The following is a 16,884-nucleotide window of genomic DNA, read 5'->3' on the forward strand; positions in this document are numbered from 1 at the left end:
CTAAAAAAAAAAAGCAATGGAAAAAAAAGTCGACATGACACCTTTGACAGTGACCACGGAGCCCGGCCTAATCGTGACGCACTTCGTTTGTTTTGTGTAAGCCGTGGCAGGCGGAGCAGACTGCGCCCCTCCGCCTCACCACAGCCAAGATCTGAGGGCATGCGTCACTATTCTCTGTGTGTGTGTGCCTGTGTTTCTTCTCCACAGCTTTCAAACGAGGTGGAGGTAGATAAAGGGAGAGGGAAGAAGGAAGCATAAACACAAGAAACTCTGGGGGAAAAAAACAGCTCACACCTCTGTTAATTAAGAAACAGAGAGACTCAACCGATGAGAAGATCCAAGACAACAACGTGCCAGCCATTGGGTGACAAACATCTGAGGAGCTATTTTAAGGACGGATCAGAGTGGTGTTCCCTCCGAGTCGAGCGAGTAAGGGCCCACGACACATGCAATTAAAGTTTCCTCAGAAGACGGAGAAACTTTTGTCTCCTTTGTAAGAGGCTCTCTCTTAAGTTTGTTGAAAAGGGCCTTTTATTTTATTTGCCTTTCATCCTTATAACTCCCGATAGCTAATGGGCAACCAAAAGAGCACCAAAATGTTTCAAAATGCATCTTGATAAGGCTCAATTATAATAATGGAAGGTTGTGCGGTGCAGATGTAGCTGGGCCTAATTATTGATTTTTTTTTTTCTCTCAACATGTTCCTTTTAATTCATTCTGAGTGTGGATATAAAACTAGACTTCTACATTTCCAGAAGAATATGTGCTATTTGCCCACACACAATTCATCAAATCAATGCTGGGAGTTGTGGGTGCTTGCCAATGTATGGCTGGGTGGTTGTTTACTCTAGATACAGCTTGGGTCTTGTCTTCAATGTAACCCTGTTGAAAAAACTTTCTTGAACCGGCTTAAGCTTGTCAAGTTGGTCTTCCACCAGAGGCGTAGTTTGTGGGGGGGAATGGGGGGGAGGTAACCCCCCCCCCCCCCCCAATATTCAAAGCCATCAGTTACAACCCCCCCAATACAATACAACCATACCAACGTTCAACCCCCCCAAAGTTGAAACCAAATCTACGCCCTTGTCTTCCACCCCGACCAAGCTTGGGTTTAAGTTGGTTCATGCCTGACTAGAGGAAAAGTGCAAACAACTAAACCTTATTTCAGTAATTGAAATAAAGCTGATGTAAAACAAAAAATAAATATTAGATTAAAAAACTTAAACTTTAAAATGTTGCCCTGGGTAAAACTGAAAAAAAGTTCAAGACAAAGTACTAAAATTAAAGCTAAAAAAACAAACTATAAATGGAACAAAAAAATGCCCTGGCAAAAACTGGAAAAAAAGTTCAGGTTGAAGTACTAAAATTAATAAACTAAAAATAAATAAATAAATAAAACCTAAACTTGAAATAAGAAATGCCCTTGCAAAAAAAAAAAAAAAAATCAAGTTGAAGAACTATATATAAATTAGTTTAGGCTTTAAAATAAATATTGTTTGTAGCTAATGCATGCCACTATAATTTGTTCATTTTATACTTACATTTTTCATTCTTGTTGTTATGGAAATGGCCTAAAATACAGGTTTATAGCCTATTTTTTTGTAAATTTTTCCTTTTTTCCTGGTATTTTAGCTACATTATTTTTGAATGTACACTCTAAACAAAAATGGTGCTATATAGCACCAAAAGTGGTTCTTTGGCTCATAATCATAGGGGAACCTCATCAGGAACCCAAACATAAAGACTGTAAGTTCAGTCTTGACAGAACACGAGGAACAGAGCACTTTAAGTACACCATCCCTCAATCTTACAGGAAAGGTACAATTTTTTTATGAATTAAAAACATACTTGAGCAAACAAACAGTAAATCACGTAGATTACCCAAACATTTCACTGTGTATAATAAAATACGACTGATACACAAATGGGATTTATCTGGGGTAGGGCTGTTCAACGATAATTCTCAATAACTTAAGTCTGACCCAATGCATGTGACATCAGGTGTGACTTATTTTCCAGAAAATAAGGAATGCTAAATGATAAAATTGTGCTTTATTTTTAGAAACTGCATATTTACAAATAGGGATGTTCATTACTCTAAGGGCACAGCCATTGATACAGGCATCGAGAGGTATTTTACACTATATTTGCTTCTGATTTTCAAGTGTGGAAGTGTGATAAAGGCACTGATTTAGGCTATATAAATTCTCTATTATAGATCAGATAAAGGTAAATGTACACGTCATGTACAAAATATGTTGTTTTAACGAGAAAACATGTTTTAATGACATAATATCTCAACATAATATCATAATATCTATTATTACGACATAATTGAGTGGAAACAATATTATGTATGTAGCAGCAATGCGCCACCATAAAAAACTAAAACTATAATTGAAATAACAAAATGCCCTGGAAAAAAAGTTCAGTTTGAAGTACCAAAATTAATAAAGTAAAAAAAAAAAAAAAAAAAAAAACTAAACTTGAAATAAATATCGCCCTGACAAATACTAAACAAAAATAAATAAATAATTAAAATTCAAGTTGAAGTAGCCTACTAAAATTAACAAATTAAAACTAAACTAAAAAACTAAAAAAAAAACTGAAAAAAAAGAGTTCAGGTTGAAGTAATAAAATTAAAAAATGTAAACTGAAATTGAAATCAATAAAAAAAAAATGCCCTGACAAAAACTGGAAAAAAGGTTAAATTTGAAGAAAAAAAAAAAAAACTAAACAAGGAAAAAAAAAACTAAAACTACAATTGAAATAAAAATTCCCTGGCCAAAAAAAAAAATTTCAAGTGTAAGTACTCAAATTATGAAAATAAAGATAAATTAAAGCTATACAGAAATGTATAAAAATATAAATAAAAATAACAAAAGAACATAATTTTAATAAATATTATAATAGTATATAAATAAAATGGCACTGGTTGGGAGAAACCATGGTCATTTAAGACATTCACACAAAAACACACACAACAACCCTGCTTAAAAAAACAGCCTAATTTGCTGGTTTGAGTGGATCTCCCAATCTGACAAACTGAAAAGTATACAAAACCTCTCTAAAACCATCCAGTCAGATCAGCCTGACCAGGTTGGGAGACCAGCAAACCAGCTTAGTTTTTCTATTAAGCAGGGAAACATATACACCAAGACTACAGTGGATAAAACAAAATTGGGGCAATGAATCTGCAGGGTAATTAATGATGATAATTACGATGAGTTATAATGATGTGTTTTCTGAAAGATAAACCTTCTTCAAGTTAGTAACAAAGCATTTAGAGTGTGTGTGTGTGTGTGTGTGTGTGTGTGTGTGTGTGTGTGTGTGTGTGTGTGTGTGTGTGTGTGTGTGTGTGTGTGTCTGTGTGTGTGTGTGTGTTTGTGTGTGCGCTTATTTGGTACAGAAGAAATGAAGAAACAGAGAGGATGGGGTATGAGTAAAGATAGAAGACTAAAAATGATATCAGTGAACGTCTCGGGGGGGCCAGCACAATGCCACCGTGATCGAGGATGACAGCTTCCTGTTTTTAATTGCCATGGTTGCTGTTGCTTAGCACCTGGGGGGACAGGAATGAGGCTGATACAGATAGTCTCTAATGAGTATTAATCTAATCATGCACAGACACAAATATAGCCAACGCTCATAATCACGTAAACCCCCCAAACTCTGACATTTAGGTGGGGGGTTATTAACGGATCTTAAAAATCGTACTGCTAAAAAAAGCGTCCCTTTGAAACGGAGAGAAAAAAAAACAAGTTGAAAAATACAATATTTACCTAACACAGTTCAAAAACATCCAATTATTGCAGGTTCATCAAACCGAGGCGAGAGAAAACGTCATAGGTATCTTGTGGGAGAGAAAAAAAAGTTGAGTTTGGTTAAGTCAAACCATAATCCAAACCAGAATGCCGTCCTCAGATTCACCAGTGCAGTATCTAATAAAAGCGGGAGACATTTAGCATCCCATATTAAAAAATAAACAGCAATAGATATGAGGTATTCGGTGTCTGCGGCGGCCTTGCAGGTCTTTTCACATTTGCTGGCAGACTGTAAATATCCTTTCACAGCCACAATGATCTAACGGAACAGCGATCTCCAGCTTTGAGCGCAGTAGTGCATGCTGGGGTTTTTATTTCTTTATAAGTCTCATTTAGCCGCGTTGGTTTATTCATAACTTTCACTCTCTTGATTTTTATGAGAGGACAAAAAGCCAAACAACCAGGAGGAATAGCGCCCCAAATACCCGCCGTGTGTTATTGAATTGTAAATAAACCAAGAAAAAGCCCATCATTCTGAAACAAGGGTGAGGAGAGCACTGGCTTCTGAAACCGAATGAATGTGAGCTCAATCCTTGACCTGTCAGGATTGTTTGTTGTGTTTTTTCACACTGTTAATTCATTTACAATGCAGATTGAGAGTATGGTCATTAAGGTGCTGACTATACATGAGTAATGCACCGCATCTGTACCTGTTCCCGTGTCGCAGAACTTTGGAAACGAGCCGTCTAATTATAGCGATTAGTATTTTGGAAGCGGTTCCGAGCCCACGGTCCGGCCTTAACAAATGAAGCCTGGGATTATCCAAACAAATAGGATGCCTGCCATCTTGTTTTACATGCCAACACTGTTAGAATCACAATGAAAGTGCTGGTATGTGTTTGTGATGTTTTTAAAATTCTGAAATCTGCAACAACAGTGACATTTAAGGGCACAGTCCGCCATTGAAGATTGCCATTCACTCTAGGGTCAAAGGACAATTAGTGCAGCAATATATTGATATATTTAAATACAGATCAGATTTTAGAGTATCCTGTGGTCTACTGTTTCATAAGAGCATTTACATTTGAATAAATCTACCTGTACGGTTGGCTTCCGCCGGCTGAAACGCAAAGAAGACTAGTCTTCTGCAGCAAGTTCAAGTTTGGTGAACTCCAACCTGCAAATTATAGCCACAAGACATTAGACCAACAGATGATCTAAAGGTCACAGTAAACACAGTTAGCACAGTGGTTTATTTTAACATTCTGAATCAACAATAGGATATGATGTCACTCTAGGATTTATAGGGCTATTTAATAAATAATAAATGACAAAAAATAACCAGTTAAAAATGTTTAATTACACTAAAGACATAGTCCCATCACAAACTCATACTATTGGTTACAAAAAAAAGAAGTTTATTCAGTTGTGCTACTAGTAGCCTATACTTCTTTTAAACTAAAAATAAGAACATATACTTTGAGGCTACTTTTTATTTAATTCTCAGAAATATACTTAAAATTACACTTAAGTATACTTGACTTTGAGAGAAGTCTAAGTATATTTGACCTATACCTGTAATCAATCTTTTAATCAATATATAGGCTACTTAAAAGTATATTTAAGTATTCTAAGTATACTTAGCTTGTAGTTGTGTTTACTCTTTTGATTAATATTAAAGACTTTTTTTCACATAGTTTTACATATTGTCTTTATAAAGAAAACAGATATGTTCCTAATTCTCAGTAGGTGAATTTTTGTGTTGTCCGCTGGTAGTGCACATAGGAATTTACTTCAAATCTACTTAACTCTTTCTCCGCCATTGACAGCATTTTCCGTCATTTATGACACAGTGCTTCTTGACGGAATTTTCCAGCGATCCATTTTATGCATCTTCTGAAAGACTACAGAATTCTCTGGATCAAAACACAGGCGAAGAAGAAGCAGAAAGAAGAAGCATTGCTTACACACATGCGATCATCAAACATTAAGGGTCCTATCATACATTTTTTGCTAGTTTCAGCCCGGCGCAGTTATCGTTTTCACGTCCTGCGCCACGTTGTTTAAATAGCAAATGCATTTGCGCGAATGAGCGTGCTGGTCTGAAAACAAGGTGTGTTCAGGAGCACTGTAGGCGCGTTACTATTATGAGGCAACTGAAATAGACTGCGCCGTTGACCAACTGAAACCCGGTCTAAAGTCAATGGTGCAATATTTGTTTTGTTATTTAAAGAGCGTGTTAGTAACATGCGCCTATATGCGGGTGCACAACGCGCGTACACTCTGCTTATTACACACAAACACACACACAGGGACGAGCAGCAGCACACAAACGTGCCAAATATATAAAATAAAAGGATTACAATGTAAAAGATTATTATTGTGTTCATAAAAATAAAAATCCTTTGGTGGAATCCGGCTTTTCCCGTAGATGCAAGAGCAGATCTGTTTCATATCTGATCATATTTCAGATCTGTTATATATATATATGTGTGTTTTAAATGTTTAAAAAATAATTAATATATCATAGAGTTGTTTGTGGTGGGGTAAATTAAACGCGATCTGCGGTGATGTCACAATCGTGTTGCATTGTGGGTTATGGAGCTGCCTGAAGTGTACATATGAAGTAGACTCGCTCCCTCGGTCAAAATCGAGGGTGCGAGGGTCTGTCCATATAAACTTCCCTCGTCCACTTCACGAAGTGGAACGCACTTCAAAATGGCGGCAGGGATTCCCCTGAGGGGAAGTGTTTAGGGAAGTTCGCGAGTGCGTGTCTAAAACCGAACTGGAACGCAGCCTGGATCGATGTACTCCCATTTACGGGTTCTGACGTCGCATAGCCCGCGAAACAACAATGGCAGCCCCTACGGATGCGGTATGGTAAAGTAAAAGATATAACAGCTTCTCTTGCCTTGCACCGTTTTCCTCCTCTGTTTCCCTCAAATAAGCAAGGAGTAAGCACCTTTGGTGATAGAAATAATTGTTAATGAGCATAAACCCCGTATGGTCCGCCATGTTGGTTTGTTTACACTTTTACGCAGTTTGGCGTGACTTTCCTGGAACGCTACAAAGTTGTGAGTCGTGATTTGAAGTCGTGACTTACGGGCTCAAAAACCTGCCTGGAACAGCATTAAACTAGCAAAAGTGGATTTGGACACGCCCTAAGTGCACTTGCGCCGTGCGCTTTAGACCATGCGCTTAGATAATTAAAATAGGGCCCTAAAGGTGGGGTATCCATTTTTTCAGCTACACTGTTTGGAATTTAGTCAGGCCCATACCAACAACAAACGTCTAACCAATCAGCATTAGGGGGCGTATGACAGTTGTGGAGACAGAATGAGCAAGAGAGAGATTTGGAAAAAGAAAAAAAAAAACGCAGAAAGCGAATGATGAGACACAATACAAAAGAGCTGGAATGAAGGTTTATGACTGGGTAAGTGTTTTAGGACCTGCGTTAATATTAGAAAAGCTTTCCAGCGCTGGAGAGAACAAAGCGGGAAGGCCTGAAAACAGACACGGAGGCTGCTTTGAACCCGCTTTTTATGTGAGTAACTGGGTTTGAGTGTCATGATTGTCTGGAGGTGCTGTGCTGTTGGCGATTAACAACAAACTCTTGTTTGTATTTACTCTTGTGTACTGTATGTTAATTTTTTATGCTTCCTTGTCGTTCGTTCATCAACTGCGCTTTATTTTTCGTGAAGCATTTTGTTGCGCATCAGCTGTGATAAACAGACACCCACTGTCGTATTGCGTGTGTAACAGTGGCCAGATAGTGAGAGTTGTGCAGTTAAACTACTGCACACTGACGCCCACTAGAGACTGCGGTGTTTAGCAACATTGGTAGTGCACTCGCCTCGCATGCCAGAAGTGGACAGGCCGGGGTTTGAGACCGACTCGGAGCAGGGTGGTTAGGATTGGAGTGTGAGTTTTGGAGGCGGAGCAATGAAAAGATGGGTGGCTTTGTTTGGGTTGATTTCAAATGTCAACAATGTCTAACAGTGTTGAAAAAATGGATACCCCACCTTTAAACAGCATATAAATCAAAACTGCCTACCATTACTGAGTGAAATGTCGACCCAGGAAGAGGTATAGCGCTGTGCAAGCTTTGGGTGTGTTGATGGACTCGATCTACTCAGTCTGTTTTGATCATCGTTCTGAATCAAAAACGCAACAAAACTTACAAGTATACTTGCAATATTAAACTACTAAACTAGTATTTTACTGAGATACTTCAAAGTCAACTTTCATAAACTGTAAACTGTGCTACTAGTATTTAAATTGTAACAGTATACCTATAATTTCACTTGTAGTATAGTTACTGTACAAACGAAAAATGTAGTTGTAAACTAGTTAAGTTTACTACGTTACACTTAAATTGTAACAATATTTCACAATATTACAGTTTTTACTGTATTTTTGTTCAAATAAATGCAGCCTTAGTGAGCGTAAGAGATTTATTTTAAAAACAAAATCTTGCAGACTTTTTGAATGGTAGTGTTGCTACTTGTAGCGATCGTTACATATTATGCTAAAATAAGATAACATATTTTAACACAAAAACAATTACACACTTTAATGTATATTTGCACTGTTTTTTAACATAACGGGATAACCTGGAACAAGAACGGTCTTCATTTTTGTGCATCCATCAACCTCAATCCATGGATGCTCCTATTAGCACTAACTATTAGCAACTGCATTGTCACTTGTTTATTGCCTCTCATTTTGCTTCATTTCCAAATGTGCCATTTACCTCATATTAAAAAGATGCCTACCTCCCTTCCCCTGGCATTAAAGCTCTCTTTTTCATCCTTACACCTCAAGATCTTGAGTGAGTGGCTAATTGGTAAAAACCACCACTAAAGAGGCTAATCTTAGCAGTGTTTAGCGTGAAACAAAAGGCTCCATTAGCGAATGATTGGTTAAAATAATAGTCACGCAAAGTGCCCAGCTTGCTTAACAGGTGTATTTATATTGATTGTGCAACCTCAATTTCCTGGAGTGAAAAGAAAGAAATAAACAATAATTGCTAGCATTTTTTTTTTTTTAGCATTTGTCGCACAGGCAATTATTAAATAGCACTTTAGCCATTCGGTTAGAAAGAAAATAGCACTTAGGACATCTGTTTGGTCACCACAATGGCCTCTATAAGGTTGGGATTATCTCTCCGATGAGTCTTGTCTATGCGTGTAGTTTCATTCCGTGGTCATTTCGGTGATGTGGACCATCCATTTGCCTCTTTTCATTTCCATAATTGTTTTCAGAGCGCGAGGCTGTCCCGCTCTTTGCCGAGGACTAGGTGTGGACTAATGGACGCTAGATTGGATTCTGCCTTATACATGGTGAAATGATTTCTTCTTCATTCTCTGTGCTGGATCACGTCTCTCTTTTGGACTCATGAATAATGGATGGATTTAAAGCGTTGCCCTGCCCAGGCTCTCTCTTATTGAAATCTGTGCTCAGAGAGGTGCTTATTTACTGAGACTGATCCCACATCATTTGTGTCAGTTTCTATGCTCCTCTGCTCTGGCTTTCTCACGGTCGGTCTTTCGCTCTCCCTATGCTGCCCTCCATCTCTTTCTGTGAGTCTCTTTCTGTTTATGACCCTATTCATTCCCTTACAGTCTCCTCATAGGCCTCTCTTGCTCATCTCTCTCTCTCTTATTAAAGAGCCACAAGTCTTTGAAATGTGTCCTATCTTTGGTAGCACTATTAAAACTGCATGAAATCAAAAGAGCTTTGTGGCTTTTAGTCCATTGCTGAGTTCGGAACTGCATACTTGCATACTACTATTTCTGCCATAGAAAGATATGATAAATGTAGTATGAGTAGTATACAAGTATGCAGTTCCAAATTCAGCACGTCTATAAGCTTTGAAGCCTCTACTATACGTGCATATATATGACTTCAACCCTCAAGTTGTGTGACTATACTCTCTTTATGTTCAAGGTCAAATGATGTATGTGTAAAATAACAATAGCAAGCTATAATTTCAAAATTTAAATCAAACTGCTGTTTAAAAGTTTGGGGTCAGTAAGATTTTCTAATGTTTTTGAAAGAAGTCTCTGCTCACCAAGTCTGCATTTATTTGATCTAAAATGCAGTAAAAACACTAATATTGTGAAATGCTATAAGAATTTTTTTTAATCGTTTTCTATTTTTTACATTTTTAACAAAGTGGTATTTTAAAATGGTGCTCAAGAAATATTTCTTACTATTATCAATGTGGAAAATGCTTAGCCTACGAGTCAAGGTGTCATCATCGTAAAGTCTACATGCATGTCGTACCCAAGTTTAATAGATCCATATCGCACAATGTGATAAAGTAATGATCTTATAGGATTGCTAAAATCGTGCAGTGTATCCTGGGCTTTAAGTATCATTGGCAAAGCATGCTGGGAAATAGAAATCCCAGCCCAGATTTAGTTAAACTTAAGTTCGTCTAAATTAAAAGAAATAAGTTCATAAAACTCAAAACAACGAAACAGTTCAGTTTACTTAAAATATATCAGTTCTGTGAACTTAAAAGGAAAACAAAGTGCTATAAACTTATAAAAGTTAATTTGACTGAACTAATTTGTTTAATTTAAGTTTGTCCTACTCAAACCAATTAATTATTTTGAGCATTAGGGTTTACAGTGTTGTTAAAAAAAAAATCCCGTTTTTGCCTTTGCCTTTATCCGTTTTTAATCTGCACTACTCCAAAATGTACCCTTAAAATAGCAACAGCACATAGAAAATCATGACTCATGGCTGTAATGTAAATGTTTTGCTATTTTAAAATAAGGGACAAGCCCTTCAGTATATATCCCAGCACGACTTCCTGTTTTAATACATAAAAGGAAAAAATGCACTAGTAAAGCAATTTCTGTAATGCCGTCTTAAGCTGTTGCAACTAATAAGCTTTGTAAGCCTTGCATTGGATTTCTTCTAAGCAAAATAAGTCAATACAAGTTGTCCCTTTCCACAGCAGCATGAACGGTACAATTACCCTTTGCTCATTGTTGCTTTTCATAACCACATCCAGCGTTTTATGTGACAGTCCCTGCATTGTCTTCACTGAAGAGCCTCTGCATCGAAGCCTCGCATGTCCATTCTAATCATGCGACTGCGTATTTCATGCTCTACAAACATTTACCACACTGACTGAGCCATAAAAGCAGATCCCGTATCAATGAATGGAACTAGACTTGTTCCCCTGAGAAGCCATTGTTATCAAGTCACCTTCCTTGGGCATCTCCCCTTGAACTTTTAGTGTAAATGCACCACGCTAACCTGGGAATTATCTTCTGAAGAAATGTACCACAATACCACGAGAGTCCTATCTCTTCGTGGCTGAAGCTTTTACTGCTTTTTTCTTCCTTTCTTTCATCTTGTCCCCTTCATTTTCCCTGGAAATAACAGCTTCCATTTAGTCTGCCCTGCTCTTATGCAGAGTTGATCAGACCCAGCCTTAATGAAATGCTGCTACCCAGAATCCCTCTCACTGGTGGAATCAGGACCCAGGGCCATTACTTGGCTGTCTTCGGGAAAAAGGCACATCTACATAAGTTATTTCATTATCTCCCTAGGCTGTGAAAGAGGTAGCGGCGTACTCACTCGCTCTATCTCTCCGCGTAGATTGCACCATGGGGAGGTCATTGGAAAGCCGGTGGAATTATCTGCAAAATAAGGGGAGGCATTCTTTAATGGTGTCCCAGTCCAAATATTTAAAATGATCACCTAAACTTCCATTCGGCTCTTCCATTTCGGCTGATAGAGCTCAAGTGAGTTTGTCTTCATCTTGCCAGCAGCTTACAGAAGAAATTGGTGCGAGTGTGTGTGTGTGTGTGTGTTTTGCACATCACACTGCCAGCAAGAAAATAAGGAAAACTCTGCATTGCCTTTCTCGTGAGACTTGACCATAACAATATAATGGAAATCAGCAGTGAGAGTAGCCTGTTGTGAAATAAAAATAAATTAATAATGTACAAAATGGGACACATGGCAAAAGCAATATTCGTAATCTTTATTTTTGTCTTGTTTTGGAGATGTTTTTGTTTGGAAAAAAAAAAAAAACATTTACTGCACAAGCTGTTAAGACTTGTTTTCAGAGAACATCGCTTGAACTAAATTTTTAAAAGTACATTTTTTTGTACTTCGTTTTTTTACTAAGCATAAATCTGACAAAATTTACAAAGGGTTATAAACTAAAAACAGACTGACTCTCAAATTAGTTCTTTTTAAATATGTTTCCATAGACCCTTTTCACATTTCCGGGTTTCTCAGAAGCTGAAGTCGTCATAGTTGGGTAAAATTCTATAGCCGGTGAATGAGAGAATACATTAAATATATTTTTTTATGTTTCCATTTGCTCAAATAGCACAATAGTGTTTCCACAACTTTCAAAAAGAGAAAAAAAATAGAGAGCGATTGATAACGGCAGTCAGAAGAGAGAAATGTCATTTTTACCGTCACTCCCATAGCTGCTGTATTAGAAACAGGTGATGAAAAAACATTGCAAGATGCAGAATAATGACCAAAATATGTCAAATGACCAAAATATCGCAAATATTCAGGATGATTGGGATTTTTGCCATTGAGATGAATTAGAAAAAGTTCCCCAATCAACCTGATTTCACCCTATCTGTAATAGGCCTACTTTTTTTTCTTTTTCTTTCTTTTTTTTTCATTTGCCAAGGCAATTTGATGTCTAAAAGAAATTATCTTGAAATGTTTTATTGAAAGTGGCGATTTTTATTTATTTATTTATTTATTTATTTTTACAAAAGTCAGTGGTGGAGCTTTTAAGTATCGAAGATTATGCCCGGTTCAGACTATTCAATATTTTTGTCGGTTACGATAGTCACTGTGTCAGATTATGTGATCTTGACTCCTAAAATCTTGTTGTGTCATGGACAAGAAACATGTCAGACTTCACGTTGCTACCCGACCATTCACCGCTTGCCGTCTTTAATGATATGCGTGCTGTCATCAAGAAGGCGGGACTATCGACTGACAGGAGGTGCCATGAGCGTAAACAATCGCTACCGAACTGAGTGTTTTGCTCTCTTGACAGAAAAGCCCAAAAAATAAAGAAAACATGACAGTGGACACATATCTGGATTGCATGAAGAGGACAGTATAGACTGTCAAAGAGAACTGAGTTAAAATATTGTTTTTATTTGACCTTTTTTCACTCAGTTACGGAGAAAACATCATAAAAAAAGGAGTATTAATGAGTATTAATTCCACCTAGCAGGACCAATACCATTGTCTCTCTTCCATTTCAGCATGTTTGAAAGCATGTACAAAGGCACTTCTGTGCTCCTATTGGCCAGTGTCACACATGTGACGGAACTCGTCGTGCTAGTCCTTCTGTATTGACGTCGTGAAGCGTCGCAGACTCGACATCGGTTGTTGTCCAATATGACACACTACACAAGTTGAAACGATCAAATCTTGCGTCCCGACACCCATTGTTGTTTAGGAATCCCCATGACACCCTACGTCAAGCAGCTCGTGCCAAAATCGGGCTAAAATCACATAGGGCATTAGAGAGTTTATCACACTGACAGTCTAACAGCATGATATATATCGACACTCTTTGAGAAGATACATCTCCAAATTTCTCCTTTTAAAAGCACCACCATCAAAGCTAAAACCAAAACTCCAAGAAAATCTTGACAAGCTAATCAACTAGTCAGCCTCCAGACTCGATAGTACTTCGCTACCAGAACTACAACATGAAATGGTGATCAAAATACCATTTCTGAAGTGTTTAGTCATAGCTAAATCTCTCCAGGAGGACTGAGCCAAGCACAGAGCTAAAAGACAATCCTCCTGGTAGCAGAGAGAAACAGCATGTTTTGCACTACGGAGCGTGGAGGCTGGCTCCGCGCTGCAGTTGGCTTTACAGATAAGTGAGAACAGACCCATCAGATACCAACTGCCAAGAGCAAGTTCTGCCGTGAAGCTGGCACTTTCTACATGTACGCCTGAGGAAAGACATAGAAGGCACAACCTATGCAAATGAGGATTCATTAGTCAGTGTATGGGGAAGTGTTTGTGTATGTAGAACAAGCAAAGGGTTTGTACCGAGGTAAACGCATGCACGAGTGGGTGATCTTTCTTGCCTGAGCGAGCCTGTGCATCCTCGCATGCGTACGTCTTCCATTTCCTCTGATCTGTGACCATTCCCTTTGATTCGGACACGGTGATCCGGCTTAAACGTGAAGCAAACACAGGATTAGGCCTCAGCCGCACAGATAACGCGCTGATCAAAGTGCCCTCTGAGCGCCTACAGAGGGAGCGAAAATATGTTAAAGAAAACAGCGTGCTCACCTCAATCCGCATTTTATCTCCACTCAGACAGGTGGAGATCACCCCAACCCCCCCTTCGTTCCAGAACTTTCAGTGGCTGGCGGAGAATATACTTCCGCAATCAATCTTTTTATGCCAACTCTCTGGCAGCTCGAGATGAAACAAAACCAATGTGATTTCTGATGAGCTTCTATTTTAGCCTTGTTGTCTTTGCTTTTCTCACACTCTCTGAAACGTGGAATCGCACGTTCGACTGTGTTACATGGCCCTGTACAGTACAGACTGCAGTTCCTGCTGGGTGGTTTATTTCAAGACATGCCGCTAACAGCTCTTGTCATCTTTTCTATCTCTACTCGTATGGTTCTGGTGGGGGGTCTTGGCCCAGGCCCAGAATTGCGCACTTTACTGTGGACGAGTGTCCTGTGGCACTTGTTTGTCTGTACGTTTTGTTATTTTATAACTCAAAAGGTTCTTGTGTGCCTGCAGTGGAAGCCTCTACTGGTGTGAACTAACAGCTGTTTCGCTAATCGATTCATTTGTCAATTATTTCTTCATTTTTTTTTTTTTTTTAAAACGCGTTATTCCACGTCTTGCCAAGTTCTTTACTTCAAATAAAGTGCAAAATGAAGCCTATGAAAAACAAGTGAAAATGTATGAATGTTAAGAAGAATAATTTAAACCTTAATTCAACTTCTGTCAAAAAATATTTAATCAAAGTGAATAACTGCGCTCCCTTTCTCAGTGGCATACTGTTAGATAGATACGAATGCACGCGCACGCTTCACAAAGTCTTTGAAATTTAACATTGACTCGTTTGCCATGAGGACAAGCAGTTTTGTGAAATGGAAATACTTGCGTGACTTCAAATGTATAATATTTACTGTTGGGAAACTGTGGAAAAACACCTATAAAACATAATAAAAAGCATAAGCACCTCTGTCAAAGCACTAGGTGCATCGACTTGGCCGTATAAAAATAAATTCTTATGAACTTCTTTGAAATGTTTAATATAAAGGGGTCATATGGTTGGACTTTTTGGGTCATGGACTTTTTCCCTCTGCAGATTGCTGTGGCTATGGAAGTTTTTAAAGATTTCTCTTCTACAGAAATGCAGTTTTTCAATAGCGTACTATGTACAAAGACCCAACTAACTGACAATGAAATTCATTTTCATTCTTTATCAACCTGTTCCCAACAGTCTATGTGACTGCGTCACCAAACTGAATTCTGAAGTGGACCGCAAGGGTTTTGTACCCTTCAGGGTCCTTGATGATTCATTCCAGGAGGTCGCTGATTGAATGACAATACTTTAACTGATTTATCCCTAAGCACCAAACTGCATGAACAGACAAGAGTCCAAATCAAGGGTTGATGCGCCAAAATGAGTCAGACTGAGCTTTCAACTGTTTTAAAGGGGTCCTTGATTATGATTTCACTTTTTTAACCTTAGTTAGTGTGTAATGTTGCTGTTTGAGCATAAACATCATCTGCAAAGTTACAGTGCTCAAAGTTCAATGCAAAGGGAGATAACACCGTTACCGACAATCGTCATTTTGGCTGCGTGAGATTCTCCAGCGTTGTTGTTGTTGAGCAACCGAAGCGTGAGCTGTTAAAGCTCCGCTCTCTTCTGGAAAGGGGTCTGGGAGCAGCAGCTCATTTGCATTTAAAGGGACACACACAAAAACAGAGTGTTTTTGCTCACACCCAAATAGGGGCAAATTTGACAAGCCGTAATAAATGATCTGTGAGGTATTTTGAGCTGAAACTTCACAGACACATTCTGAGGACACCAGAGACTGATATTACATCTTGTGAAAAGGGCATCCCTTTAAAAGGACAGTTCACCCAAAAATGTTACTTTTGACATTATTTTTTCACTCCTATGTCTCCAGGAATGTCTCTTTTTACTCATGTGGAAAAAAGGCAGGATGTTCTTTAAAAAAATAATCTTTTGTGTTCAACAAAAGAAAAAAGTCAAACATGTTTAGAAAGACATTAGAGTGAGTAACTGATGACAGAATGTCCATTTTTAGGAGAACTATCATGTTAAAATACATTTTAACCAACCATCCAGGGCATGACATGGGCAGTCCTTTCTCCACCTCCCTGATTGATGTGTCCACCGTTGATGTATACTAGTCCTCATTTATGCTGGTCGAGTCGAGCCTAATTAAAATATTGCCTTCGCACAGCTCAAATGCGTTTGTCGATGTGGAGAAGAAGTGGTGCGTGCCGACATGCTCTGCAAGTGCTTGTGACGTCTTGACAGGGAGCCTTGAATCCATCCATGCAATGCTAACTTTCACTGAGTTCTTTGATTTCAGTACTTCTTGGAGCAGTGGCAGGAAGCTCAGCTAAAAATCAACTCCGATCTGCATCAACCTAGACAGAGTTTTAACAAGAGAGAGGTCTGAGATGTAAATCTTCCTGGTGATATTCCAATAATCTTTGTTATACCGTACATTTGCATTACATTATACCAACAACGACATCATGATTATATAAAGGTTCAGACTGTCTATTCTTTGTCCCAGTAGTCTTGGACTTTATATATGCATGTATCACTGTTGATATTGTTTAGAAAACTGCTGCCATTTTAATTCAATTCATTTCTTTTCATCTATTTCACAAAAGTACTATTTATTTCTTATGGTGTAAAACTAAAATGGCCGAGTAGACCTTTAAACAAAGATGAAAACTTCAGAGTTTGTCAAAGTGAGGGTATTCATGAGAGATCATGGGGTCTAGAGATATAAAAAATGGATGTTTTGTAGAAAACAAAAACATACTGTAACATTTCAACTAGTCTGAACCTCAGATG

At 38.2% G+C, this 16,884-nt stretch overlaps 1 long non-coding RNA gene across 1 annotated transcript in view; it reads right to left on the reverse strand.

The window, feature by feature from the left end:
* The window catches only part of LOC125253377, a 57,535-nt gene extending 51,641 nt beyond the window's left edge, over nucleotides 1-5,894 (reverse strand). The window contains exons 1-2 of the long non-coding RNA XR_007181426.1: nucleotides 5,571-5,894; nucleotides 4,860-4,938 (exon numbers count right to left, since the gene is read on the reverse strand). This is a non-coding gene — a long non-coding RNA (uncharacterized LOC125253377). The remainder of the gene's footprint in view (nucleotides 1-4,859; nucleotides 4,939-5,570) is intronic.
* Between the last annotated feature and the right edge of the window lie 10,990 nt (nucleotides 5,895-16,884).

This window comes from Megalobrama amblycephala, linkage group LG18, assembly GCF_018812025.1.
Source record: "Megalobrama amblycephala isolate DHTTF-2021 linkage group LG18, ASM1881202v1, whole genome shotgun sequence".
Classification (NCBI taxonomy): domain Eukaryota; kingdom Metazoa; phylum Chordata; class Actinopteri; order Cypriniformes; family Xenocyprididae; genus Megalobrama; species Megalobrama amblycephala.